We start from the raw sequence: 14,619 nt of genomic DNA, 5'->3' as shown, positions 1-14,619 counted from the left end.
CAGCTGCTGCTTTAAAGATGGCTCATCCTCACCGCTGGGGTTGAGCCGGGGTAAGAACACTGACTGGCCCCATTTCTCAGGAGGTATGTCTGCGCTATGTGCATAGTTCCACCCGATCATTTGGTATGAGTTACATAAGACTTGGGGGAAGGAGCCATGTCATGACATTTTACTCCGCATTCGTGCAACGGGCCAATCACAGACTCATGTTAAAAATGAGCTGGCTACATTGGCTGAGAACAAGACAGTCTCATTTTTCTGGACGACCTATAAATGTGTGCCTTCATCGGTATGTCTGCTCTGTAATACTTGTTATAATCCTGGACAGGAGCACTTTACACTGTTCCATGCTTAGCTCAGCATCAAGACAAGCTCCAGAAATCCAGCTCTCTGTCATAGAGCGGATTCCGACACCTGGTGACCCGATAGAACAGAGTAGCACTGCCCTCGCTCGAGTTTCTGAGGCTGTAAGTCTTTACAGAAGCAGAACCCCTGACCTTTCTCTGGAGAAGCAGCTGATGGGATCAAACTGCTAACCTTATGATGGGCAACCCAATGGAATAGCCACTCTCCCACCAGCACGCCATATCAAAAAGAGCGTCGCTCAGAATCACCTGCATCGTGAATATATTCTCTCTGCCATGTAGGTGATGAGGACAATGATGATGATAGTGAAGTAAAAGCCAGTGAGACTCAAGGGCAACAAAGACTTGAGGACTTCAACCGTGTCTGTTGAGGTTTCCTACGAAGCTCGAGGTCTCAGTAGACTTCCTCGAGAATACCAGAGTCGCTGGGGTGTGCACGCAGTTGACATGCACTACTGCTATCCAAAAGATTGGCGGTTTGAATCCACACCGAGAAGAAAAGTCTGACAATCTACTTCTGAGAAGCCAACCCTTGCAGACCGTAGGGAGCACCATTGTGCTCTGACCCACATGGGTCTCCATGGGTCAAAACCAGCTGGACAGTAACTGGCTCTTCTGTTAGCAGATAAGGACTTGGGGCCTCCTCTCTAGCAAGCATTAAGTCAGGGACCAGAAGAGTCTCCGAGACTGCGGGAAGCAACTCCTTCAGGGAGAAGAGCTTGCTGGCAAACAGAGGCATCACCTGCTTCCATCTGTCTGTCATCATTCACCAGGCTCAGAGACAGCCTGCCAGTTGGAAGGATAAAGTTGACAATACCTTCAAGATTGGCAACATGATAGGGGGCAATGAGTTGGTGGACTCTCTGCTAATGTGCTGAACATGACTCTGAGCAGAGGAAGCTAGTGCAGACATGAACGGTGAGAGAGAGCCCTGCTAACTGAGCCTGCCCTCTGCATGCCTCAGACTTCATTGAGTGAGGTCCAGGGCCTCACTCACGCCATAGCAATTGCCCTATCAGGATCCAAATGAAACAGCGGTGGAAAGGATGAAGGCGAGCCCTGAGGAAGGATGCCTATGCCAGGAGAGGATTCAGCTTCAGCACATGAGGCTGTGTATAGATGTTTAACTGTTCGGGAACTCTTCCCCAAAAGACTTCCTACATAAGTAAAAACTAACCTTTAGCTTCTAATGCACTTACATGTAAGTCATTGGAAATAAAGACTATAAAGGGTTTGTGTTGTACATTGATCCCAGATTCCAAACGAATAGTTGTGATCCTCATTCTAGCCTGCATTGGGGCCGTTCTTTTTCTTCTTCTTCTTTTTATTTAATGGCAATCATGATTGGCTGAGTGCTTTCAGGGAAAATAAATAAGGCTTTGAAGAAATAGCACATGAAATTGATAAACCGGACATGGTGTTTGCTTTCAAGATAATGTTTGCACTTCATAGCAATTGTATGTCAATGGCTTGCAATCTTTTAAGAAGCTGTACATTTTTGGAAAGGAAATCTACCTTAATAGGAACACTTTCTAGCTGGCTTTACAAACAGGGCCCAGCAATCAATCGGCAGAGTCATACATCAGCCATCTCCTGCCATTCTTGTTCTTTTATTCTCATCTCTCATAGTGATGAGAACTGGGAAAGAATAGAAATGTGCTTTCTTGACTCATATATCTTTATTGTTTTAATTGCAGGCTGACACATGATCACGAAGGTATTTTATTACAACTCAAAATGGAAAAGGTTGAGTGAGTTATGCACTGCATGAGGTGGGGGTGTTGAACAGGGTGTGACAATCAACTTCAGAAATACTCCTCACTCCCGATATACAGTATTGCAACAGATAATAACGCTCATGTTATTCATTGCAGCTATTCACATAAATAACACTTGGTTTGCTATACATTTGTATGTTGTCTTTCGTATTAGAACAAGTGTTCAAGTTCACTGCCTGTGAGTCCATTTCAAATCCCAGGGGCCCAAGAAGACAGAGTAGACCTGTCTCTGAGACTGTAACTCTTGACCCAAGTAGAAGGCCCCATCTTTCTCTCTCAGAAAGACTAGTGGTTTTAAACCCTAAGGTTTGACCTTAGGGCTAGAAGTTCAATGTGTAAGCCACTATGCCACCAGGGCTCTAAAGAATAAGGATTAGTAATGATAACACTATCTATTTGAGGTCAAGTGACAAGATTAGTGGAATGGTTTCTCAGATTTTCAACTCTGACCATTACTTCCGCCTGACACCCACCTACAAGCAATTCCCCAGCCGTACCCATCACCTTACTCCACAGTGCAGGGAATGAGGAAGAGCCTGAGGTCTGAAGCCAGCCCAAGTCCAAATCCCAACTCTAACACTTCCTAGTTCTGTGACTTGAGCAAGTTGCACGACCACTCACTCTGTGTCTTCATCTGTAAAGTGGGGGCGGTGTCTTAGACTGTGTTCTCCAGAGAAGCAAAACCATTTCAATTAATAAATGTAGATACAGAAAGAAATTTAGATCAACACCATGGCTCACACAGGTATAGAAGTGGGCAGGTTCCAAGTCCAACCAAGTTCATGGGTCAGAAGTGTTTGAGCAGAGGATTCTCTTAGAGAGGGCACTGGTGAATCCCAAGATCAGCAGGATAACAGAAGGCTTGTGGCTGCAGAGGCAAATGAGTCTGAGATCGGCAGTCATATGGCAGGCTGTTGACTCAAGTCCAGAGAAGTCAAAGAGTCAGAAGCAGGATACAGACCCAGCAAAAATCAAAAGTCTTTCCACCGCATCCATTTATTTTTAATCGTTTTATTAGGGGCTCATACAACTCTTATCACAATCCATACGCACATCAATTGTGTAGAGTGCATTTGTACATTCACTGCCCTCATCATTCTCAAAACATTTCCTCTCCACTTAAGCCCCCAGCATTAGGTCCTCATTTTCCCCCTCCCTACCCACTCCCCCCTCCCTATGAGCCCTTGATAATTTATAAATTATTATTTTGTCATATCTTGCCCTGTCCGACGTCTCCCTTCACCCACTTTTCTGCTGCCCATCCCCCAGAGAGGAGGTCACATCTAGATCCTTGTAATTGGTTCCCTCTTTCCAACCCACTCTCCCTCTAGCCTTCCAGTATCACCCCTCACACCACTGGTCCTGTAGGGCTCATCCTCCCTGGATTCCCTATATTTCCAGTTCCTATCTGTACCAGTGTACGTCCTCTGTACGTCCTCAGCCAGACTTGCAAGGTAGAATTTGGATCATGATAGTGGGAGCGGGGAGGAAACATTTAGGAACTAGAGGAAAGTTGTATTTTTAATTGTTGCTACATCGCACCATGACTGGCTCGTCTCCTCCCCAAGACTCCTCTGTAAGGGGATCTCCCGTGGTCTACAAATGGGCTTTGGGTCTCCACTCTGTACTCCCCCCATCATTCACTATGCATTCATTTATTTTGGAAGCAAGCCATACACTTGTGGAAAATAATTTCAACTGATTACATCTGAGCTGTTATTTGAATAAGAGCATGGCACCCCACCCTAATGTTCTTAGAACTGACTCGCTACTCATAGTAGAGCCCACTATGGAGGTGATGGCATTGTGTTACACTACACCATGGGGGGTTAGTAGGTCTTCACTGCCAAACCACTGGAAATCCTGAGCCAGCCAAGTTGACACAAAACTGATTTGTCACAGATAGGACTATTTCATGGCGGATTCATTGAGTTCAATATAAAGTACTTGGAACAGTGTCTGGCAGATACTACCTGCAACATAAGCTTTTTGGATGACCTTGCTATTTTTTCACAGGTTCCTTCCTTAGTACTTCCACTTCTACCTCTCTCCAGTCTCTACCGCCTCCCCTAAGTCAACAGCAACAAATAAGATCCCAGCTGGGCTTCATGATTCTAGAATAGCTCCACCACCAAACCCACTTTAAGTCAGATAGTCCCTCCTTTGTGGCCCATTGTCGCAAGTACACCTTGATACCAAGCATCTACTGTACTTTTTGTCTTATATCTCTATATTTATCTGTTGCTGGTAATGTCATTTGCTACTGAGTTAGGAACTACCTCAAAGTTACCCCCAGGCAAAATGGAACAAAGAATTACTCTTTCCAATGGCATCTCTCTGTTCAGTTCTGCAGCAGAAAACTGTGAGCCATAAGGTTTGCACTAGATGTTTCTCTGAAGTAGATTACCAAGCCCTCCCCCTAGCACATCTTCGTCTCAAAGCTCTGCTGAGAACTTTTCCAATCCCACAGCAACACCTACTCCTCCACTTATAGACAGGTGGCCAGTCGCTAAGCATGAGTTACGTTGGTTGGGAATTGAACCCGAGCCACAGAAGGATAGAAGGTGAAAATTCTACCAGTGAACCGCCACTATGGCTATAGTTGTGTATAGTGGGCCTGAAACACATATTTTAAAAGCATATCTCAGAGACGAAAATCCTCACAACTGGACCAATAGGAAGCATCATGATAAATGGAGAAAAGCTTGAAGCTGTCAAGGACTTTGTCTTGCTCGGATCCACACTCAAGGCCCATGGAAACAGCAGTCAAGAGACCAGATGATGAATGACATTAGGTAACTCTGCCGCACAAGACCTCTTTAGAGCATTGAAAAGCCAGGATGTTACTTTGGGAATAGAGGGCGACTGACCCAAGCTATGGTATTTTCAATTGCCTCATATGCATGTGAACGTCGGGTCATGAATAAGGAAGACCAGAGATGAACCGATGCCTTTCCATCGTGGTCCTGGAGAAGAACCTTGAAGGTACCGTGGGCTGCTAAAAGGACAACCCACACTGTCTTGGAATCAGTAAGGCTCCTTGGAGGCAAGGATGGAAGGACTTCGCATTGTAACCTTTGGACATGTTGTCAGGAGAGACACCCCCCTGGAGAATGGCACCATGTTGGTCCAGTGGAGAGGCAGCAAAAAGAGGCAGGCTCTCCGTGACATGGACTGACACAGTGGCAACAAGGGCCTCACGCATGGAAACCGTTGTGAGGCTGGTGTCGGACCAGGCAGCGTTTCATTCTGTGGTGTGCAAGGCCCCTGTGGGTCAGAACCAACAGGAAGACAAAGAACAACATATCTGAGACCCTTGTAAATAGAAAACTGTCTTTGGCCAGGAAGTAGATTTCACAGGCAAATTTAGGCAGGAAGATGAACTCCCACCACTGATTTTAAGGAGAAGAGGAATGACGAGATGGGTAGCTTCTCCGTAAGGGAAGGTTTTTTATTGGGTTTTTTAACTTGAGCATCAAAGTTTAAAGTTTTCTTTTTAAAAAATGAGCTGCGTGAAAGTGGCAATACAATCAAGTAAACATGGAGAAAAGTTTCCACTTGCAAGAAAGGTAGCCAGTGAGAGATTCTTGGTGGCAAGGAGCTGAAGCGCATCTAAGAGAGACAGGATGGTACTGAAGCTCAAATTGTTTGCACTTCTGAGAGGCGAAAAAGTCCTGACGCTGGAGTAAAATCGTATGCGCTACAAAGGGCGTGTGGTGAGCGGCTTGGAATAGCATCAAGAAGTAAGGACTGAGCTCTGTGGAGCCACCGTGGAGGTGTTCCGGGGAGAAATGCCACGGGGAAGATGACGCATGACCGAACAGAGGCTTGCAGCCACACTGAAAATAGAAACTTTGTAAACAAAAAGCTATTACACGGGGAGCCCGTTAGATGGAAGGCATAGAAAGGAAACAGCAGTTCAAGGGAAAAAAGAAGTGATGCACAATTGTGTATTCGACTACTAAAAAGAGCTTATTTTTTTATCTTTGGTGGTGTTCAGGTATTGTGATATTTAAATCTGAATGGAAAATTGAAGAGTCGTGTAAACCGCTGAGGGTGGCCTGCAGGCCATTGTTCGGCCGCCCTTGATCCCGATGGAGAGTCAGTGAACTGCTGCTCTGTGGCCAGAGGTGGCTCTTCGGGTGTGTCCCTGTGGCTCTCAAGCAAAACGGAAAGTGAAAATAAAGATTTCGAAGGTTAGAATAAAGATTTCAAAGAAAATAGAAACTTTCAAGAATTTGCAGAAATCTTAGTGATGGGGTAGGGCATCCCATAATACGTGTATTGAAGCCCACACTAGCGAAATCACAAAATCCAAGCGTGTTGGTTCCGATTGTCTACGAAGTGGACTGGTTTGGATATGCAAGGCACTTATTGGCAGAAATGCCTGTGAATTATTTAAAGAGGGTGAGTTGAACAAGGCAAGGAGAATCTTCAGAGATCAATGAATGCTTGATTCCTAGGAAACAAGGGAGAAAGAAGGACATGAGAAGACCCTCAACCCACAGCACAGAAAGATCCAGACGAGGATGGGAAGTCCTTACATCTAAGTCACTGCCATAGAAGCACCTGTCTCACGGGAAAGGGCCAGCTGTGCACAGTGATTCCCTGAGAAGCACCCCCACTCAGTGTCTCTTCAGCACAAACATGAAAGCTTGCCCACATAGGCAGCCACAGGGATCATCAGCCCACCGTGCTCCCCATAGCAGAAGCTCGTAGGTGCTCCAAGCCCATGCACAGCCTCCTGACAGAACCCAGCTGGCCGTTTTCAGACCTGCTTCATCCTTCTCTACTCAGTACAAGCTCAGAACAGACTCTGAACAATTCAGAACAAATCACATTAAAGTTTTGTTGCATTGATAAAGTATTTCATCCAGCACACCAAAATAATCATCCTGAACCACAATCGAAACTAGATATTGTGAGCATCGGAGGTCATTATATCTGAGAGACATGAATTGTAGAATTCATTTGCTATTCTTTTTTAACAGCTTTGCTGACATATAATGTGACTATCTTACAACCAATGGTTTATTTTTTTATCATTTTACTGGCGGCTCATACAACTCTTATCACAATCCACACATACATCAATTGTGTAAAGCACATTTGTACTCAATGGTTTAATCATATTAAAAACAGTTGTGCAGTCATGACCACCATCAATTTTAGAGCATTTTCTTCTTTCTCATTCTCATCATTATTAGCTCCCCATTGGCCCCCTGCCTCCCCTGCTATAAGTCTAAGAAACTCTGAATCTAGTTACTGTCTCTATAGATTTCTATCCCGGATTTCATATGAAGAAAATCATAACCACCACCACCCGTGGGGGAAAAAAAGAATAACAAAATAAAATGGAGAAAAGCCTCAATTAAACAGATACTAGTAAGAACTAGAACAAACTTTAAAATGGGTCAAAAGCAAGAACAAATGATAAGGCATTACATTTCAACCTAACTACATCTGCATTAACCCACTTCCCAGCAGAGCCTGGCTAGTCACATCCCTGGGCACTGGTCAGAGGGGATTCACCGGAGGATTCATGCTTGTGGAGGCCCTACAAATGAATTCGGGGGTTTCACTATCATCCTTAGTTTCTGCAGTCTGGGTACTCAGAATTTACTAATCATTTTACTTTGTTGTATGTTCTCTGTTGTTGTTGTCATCGTTGTTGTTAGGTGCCATCCAGTTGGTGCCAACTCACAGCGACCTTACGTACAACACAATGAAGCACCACCCGCTCCTGCCCTATCCTCACAATGGTTCTTATGTTTGAGCTCATTGCTGCAGCCACTGCATCAACCCATCTTGTTGAGGTCCTTCCACTTTATTGCTGCCCTCCGCTTTACCAAGCATGATATCTTTCTCCAGGGACTAGTCTTTCCTGACAACATGCCCAAAGCATATGAGATGAAGTCTTGCCATCTTTGCCTCTAAGGAGGATTCTAGCTGTACTTATCCCAAGACAGATTTGTTTGTTCTTCTGGAAATCCATGGTACTTTCAATATTTTTCTCAGACACCATAGTTCAAATGCATCAATTTCCCTTCAGTCTTCCTTATTCGATGTCCAACTTTCACATGGATAGGAGGCCATTGAAAATACCTTGGCTTGGGTCAGGTGAATATAGAAAGAGATTTATATCAAGACATGGCTCACACAGTTAGAGAAGTGAGTGAGTCCAGTCTGGTTCGTGTCTGTGAGTTAGGTAGAAGCTTAAGGCTTCTCCTGACTCCTGTAGCTGCAGGGCCTAAAGAAACGGAAGCAGGAAGCTGAAGCAGAAATACCACAAAGTGATGGATGCTGAGCTGAGTGAATCTGAGATCAGCAGTCTGTTGCTGGCACCTGAGATCAGCAGATAATATAACGAGGTGAATGAACCAGATGCAGGATCCTAATCCAACAGCTGAACTGAGCTAGCTTCTGCACACTGTGAGTCTATACTAAGAGGATGCCATGCTGCATATGAAAACTCCTTCAAATGTATCCAGAATACAACCAGATTAACTGCTTGGCTGGGTCACAGAAGATCCCATCAACGTAAGCACACTGTGTTAGAATCATAACATAGGAGACTACTGACCCATCCAAGTTGACCGAAAAAACTAACTATCACAGACTGCTAGCCACAAGATCTGAAGTTCAAACCCACCAGCCACTCCACAGAAGAAAAATGAGAATCCCTGTTCCCTAAAGATTTTCAGTCTCGGAAATCCAAAGGGTCATTTTACTCTGCTCCATGAGATCGTTATGATTCTGAATCGGCTTGGTGGTACTGAACCTGGTTTTGAAATGGGGTCAAATAAAATTGTATGGCATCAACAAAGTCTAGGGAAGCAGGAGTAGGGGTGGTGGGGAGGGCCGTTTGTCATCCACACTTACAAAGCTAGGAGACCAGAGCTCTAGCCTCATGGGAAGACAAGACAGCTAGCCCAAAGCACCCAAAAGCTTGGCTGTAGGAACTATCTAGAAGGTCAGGAATAGACAGACGGAATGGGTACAGGGTGTTCAAATAGAGCATGTGACAAAAGATGGTAGTTTTCTCCCATCTTGGGGAGATACTCAGAGTGAGAGGAGCTGGTCCCCTCTGCACCAAGAGAAGCTTGACAACTTAGTTTGCCAGTAGCCAGGGCCCATGGGAGAAAAGGCTCGTTGTCAGACCCAATAGAAACGAATTCTAAATCATTTAAGCAAAAAAATGATAATGATAAATGGTTCAACATTTCCTACGTAAGCTGTTCTTATTTGTTTCTGCATCAATGTATCTCATCCCCCCGTTAGACAACCACGCCCTGGCTGCGGCTCTCGGTCAGACTCCTTGTACTATCTGATGCGTATCACTTCACATTGGAGGCAGTCAAAAGAGATGTGTGAGCTTAAATGTGCCGCTGAGCTCCACAGACGTTTTATCTGTCCAAGTGACTATGGGTGCCCTTGTTTATTAGCACGGACTTGCTCCACATGCTGACACTTGAGCGTTGTCCTAAGTAGGACATCTTTCTTAAGGGAGTCAGGGAGGAAGATGTCAGCAGTTGAAGCTTCCCCAGCAAGCATGCCAGCAGGACAGAGATGACACGGCAGCACCTCGTATTAGTCTAGGAAGGTAGATCCAATATTCTTTGGAGCGGTGCTGATTATGTGTTCAGGATGTTCTAAGAGCCTTACAAAGAGGAACTCCTTTCACCCTGTGCAACTCCATCAAGTAAATGCCGTTATTTCCATTCTACATGGTGGCCTGTGTAACTTGATGGGATCATATAAATAGATTTGGACAAGCTGGCTCTAGAGGGAGTGCTCTGAACCACTATCTAGTGACCATGACATGTCCATGTCATGTTCTCTGCCAAAATGTAAAAGTTAACATTTAGGAGATATTTCAATGTGAAGAAGGTTTCTCGATATCAAGCTTTATTTGCTAGGAGATAGGATGCTCTCTTTTATCTTCTGTGGTCGTTAGGGTTTGTGTCAATCCATTTGGGCCAGAATGCACTGTGGTTTGGCAGGTCAGGCTGAGTAATGCCTCACAATGTGACCTAGTACAGTATAATCAACTCCATACAGGAATGCGCTCTGAGCAGCCAATCCGTTGTAAGACTAGGATGGAATGCAATCCCCTGACTCAGGTCACAATCCTGTCCCTTACCTTGAGGGTGTTGCCTGTTTCCTGTAGAAGATTCTGTAGGGAGCTTCTTTGTTTCGTGCTGTGTCTGAACCTGCATCAAGCTCATCAACCTCTGGTTCCTTGCACTGGAGCCATGCCCGGCCAAGTTGCCTGTCAGCCCTGGGAGCCACCAGCAGCCTGTCATCTGACCTGCTGGATCTGGATTCATGCACCAGCCTGTGGTCTTCCCGCTTCGCCTTCCTGCTTCCTGGTTTATCAACCCACACAACTACACAAGTCAGGAGAAGCCTCCAGTTTCCTACCTGACCCATCAACTTGAACTGGACTGGACTTACTTGAGTCTACAATTGGGTGAGCCATTTTATTGATATATATATATATGAAATGCAGACTCTCTTTAGTCTGCATTATTTGTGGAGTTTAAAGGCTGCATATATATAATTGGTTTTGTATAGTTCTTAAATTTATATTTCACTGCTTTAGTGTACAGACTCTCTTTAGTCTGCATTATTTGTGGAGTTTAAAGGCTGTATATATATATATATATAATTGGTTTTGCTCCTCTAGAGAACACAGCCTAACATACCCTCCTTAGAAAAGTAAGTCAGATGAAGCAGATCAGAGAAATCTCTGCCTCTTTGTGACCCAGAAATACACATAGAAACAGCTCATAAATCAAAAGCTTCTGAAGAGACCAAATTTTTTATGATCAATTCAATATAATACATGCTCATCATAATATCAAAATAAACCCCCGAGAATAAACTCATCACCTCAATTTGTAAGGAAAGATGAATAATGTAGTATTATGGGGAGTCACATCCTATAAATTGAATATTCCTACTCCAATAATTATAATAAGAAGTGTTATGGTAATATCAATCTTGGCAGTGGCCTAATCAGAGACTTTTTGATTCCTTCTTTTCCTTTCTACATATACTTTGGCAACCAAGGGGAAATATTAGATATCGTGGATTTACTTTGCTTTTTGTTTCCTGCAGAAAATGGTGAAGCTTCTAGAGAATGGTGTCCAATAGTATTAGAAGCTCAATAAATGTATTTTGTTTCCAGTTGCCACTGAGGGAGACTATAAAACTATAGAGAACTCATTTGGAGCTATACCCGCTAGAATCATAATTGGAACTGCTAGCATTTACATTTAGTATGCACTCTATCCGATATCTTGTTACTCAGCTCCGAGTCCACCCTTTTCCACCTGCTCTAGGAAAATGGATTAGTAACCAGTAACTAGGGAGTTAATTCTGACTCATGGTGACCCTGATGTGTGAGAGTTGAACTGTATAGTTCAACTGTATAGTCATAGTGTTCTCAGGATTGATTTTCCAAAAGTAGATCACTTCTAGGTGAACTGAATCAGCATTGTATTGCTAACTGCATAGGTTCAAATCATCAGCCACTCTTTGAGAGGAAGATAAGAAAGACTGTCTGCTTCTAGAGAGATTTATAGTCCATAAGGAGCATTTCTACCCTGTTCCACAGGGTCGATCTGAGTTGAAATTGCCTCAGTGGTAATGGGTTTGGCTCTGGCAGTTTCCCGGGGAACTGGAACCTCCAAACTTTTGGTTGGCAACCAAAATTGTGACCCACATGCACCACCCAGGAACTCTGCAATTCACACAAGTGGATTTTATGTTTTCTTCCTACCCTGTCATCTTCTCTCATTTGTTTTACCCCTTGGTTGTATAGTTCTTATTTTATTTCACTGCTTTAGTGTATAGACTCTCTTTAGTCTGCACTATTTGTGGAGTTTAAAGGCTGCTCGTGTCTATGAAAATGTGTGTGCAAATTAGGTCAGGCCTTCTTAAGTGGGTGTGCCTTGCTGGCTAGTGGTTACTCTTTGGGCTGCTCACTGCAGGGTCAGCAGTTCAAAACCACCAGCTGCTCAGAAGAAGACAGACTGGGCTGTCGACTCCCATAAAGAGTTACAGTATTGGCACCTCACAGGGCAGTCCTACCCTGTCCTATCGCGTCACTATGAGTCAGCATCCACTCAATGGCAGTGAGCTTGGTGTTTCTGTTGCTTGGTTGGTTGGTTTCAGTGAGTCATGACCAGAAAAGAACTGGACTCACCCCAGTAAGCCTGTTGTTGTTGTGGTTGTTGTTGTTGTTGTTGTTGTTGTTGTTGTTTTAAAATCTTGAGAGTGAGTGATCCTGGGTCCTTCTGGGTCAGATAAGAATTCCCTAAAATTGAAGTCGTACCCTTGGAAGATACTAATACAAAGAAAGATGGAAACCATGAGAGAAAGAGAGAGAGAGAGAGACCCACTGCAATAGCTCATCCTGCAGCTTCTCCATCTGAAACTTTGTTTCCACCCAGACAGAGGGCTGGAGGTAGGTGTTGGAAACTCTAAGAAGTGGAGCAGAGATTTCCAAAGTAGACTAAGAGAGCAGAGCACGGCAAGTTTAGATTAATACAGAAGAGGCTGGGGAACATCGTGATGATTAAGAAATAAGGTCTCAGACCAAATTCCCCGGATGCACTCAAATTGAAAGCTTCCCAGGTTAACCACTAATTCCATTACCACTTCCCTGGGGATTGAGAGCGGCGGTGTCATAAGGGGAGCGCTGGCTCTGGTTTGAATTCCCAGCTTGCACGGCATACTAATTATATGTTCAACAATTTCTCTCTTAACATCAGCCTCATAAAAATGCCTACCCCCAGGCTCGCCAAGAAGATAAAAGAAGCCGTGAACTTGAGCTCCTTGAGCGCAGTACCTGGCAGGGAGACTGTCTCAGCAAACACGTTGTCTTCCCTTCCTTCCTTTGCTGCTAAGCGTTGGCAGCCCCACTTCCAATCCCCACGGTTAAGCTAGTTGAACAACAGTTTCTGCCTGCCCATCACTTCAGGAGAGCCGGTGATCAGAACATAATAACACCCATCTCGGTAAAGCATGAAGAACCCAGGTGGCCCCGTGTGCTAAGTGTTGGGCTGCTAACGGAAAGATCAGGGGTTCAAACCCGCCAGCTACTCGGCTTCTATCAAGGTGGGCAGCCTCAGAAACCCTAGGGAACATTTGTATTCTGACCATTGGGGTTGCTGGGACTCAAGAATTGACTCCACAGCAGTGGGAGTCCGTGAAGCACAGATAAGTCCACAACCTAGAAACCTAATTCCTCTACAGCTCTTATTCAGGCACTGGCTGCCTTCAGCATCTCTCTGTCCTGCCTGTCCCGATTCTACCACCCCACCCCACCCCCAACCAAGTTCTGGTCTCACTTTGCTGCCATTAAGATTATCCATTACCTCACCAGCCCTGGACTCATGGTCACCCCAGGTCTAACACAATAGAAAGCTTCCCTGCCCTGCACGCTACCCAGGACTGCTTGTGGAACAGACTACTGTCATCCACAGGCTGCTCGTTGGGTGAGTTCTGGAAGTAGATTGCCGCGCCTGTCTTTCTAGTACCTCTGAGTCTGCAAGCTCTGCTAATACCTATTCACATCATCACAACACCTACAAATGAGTGGGGCTGCACGAGAGGTGCATTGGGCCACATCAAAGGTGAGAACTAGACCTCACTTTGCCCGTCTTAGGACCTCTGGTGACCGGGTAGTTTACAGTGTTGGGCTGCTAACCAAAAGGTCAGCAGTTCAAAACCACCAGCTGCTCCACAGGAGAGAGATGTACACTCATAAAGAGTTCATCTCAGAGAGCCCCAGGAGCAGTTCGACTCTGTCCTATGGGGTCACTCGGAGTCGAAATGAACTCGGTGACAGTGAGGTTGAGTTTGAGCTTGATTCACCCATCTTAAACTCCTGGGCTGCTCTCCTCTTAAACTCTGCCTCGTTACCCGGTGCTTTCATCAAGATGGATAACTGCCAGCGGCTGCAATTGCATGAAAATCTCTGTATTCTTCACCAAATAGGAACAAGCTATTAAAAAATGGCTGAGGTGATGAAAAAAGATATGGCTGAAGGAAAGCCTGTCGCAATACCCTGTGGAAAACCAAGTGGAGTCTTTATTTGAAATGCCAGAACTTTGTGGAGAAGTTTGCTGAAGTGTCCCTAACCCCATTGGATGAAAAGGGGAGGAAAAGATGGAACAGGAGGGCACTGAGCTCCTGTGTGGAGCCAGAGAGAAGATGCTGAGACCGTCCACCACAGGTGTGTGTGTGTGTGTGTGTGTGTGTGTGTGTGTGTGTGTGTGTGCGCAGGGAATCATCAATGCATGCCTAACCACTCGAAGCCAAGAGAAATCAAGGAGTTGAAAAATGTCTCCGAGTTTATTTGAGCCCCAACATTTCTTTTTTTTTTTTTAAACATTTTATTAGGGGCTCATACAACTGTTATCGCAATCCATACACACATCAATTGTGTAAAGTGCATTTGTACA

The sequence above is a fragment of the Echinops telfairi genome, unplaced genomic scaffold, assembly GCF_000313985.2.
Source record: "Echinops telfairi isolate 266 unplaced genomic scaffold, ASM31398v2 ScPeMD7_11;HRSCAF=52, whole genome shotgun sequence".
NCBI classification, from domain to species: Eukaryota; Metazoa; Chordata; class Mammalia; order Afrosoricida; family Tenrecidae; genus Echinops; species Echinops telfairi.
This window is presented reverse-complemented; position numbering follows the sequence as displayed.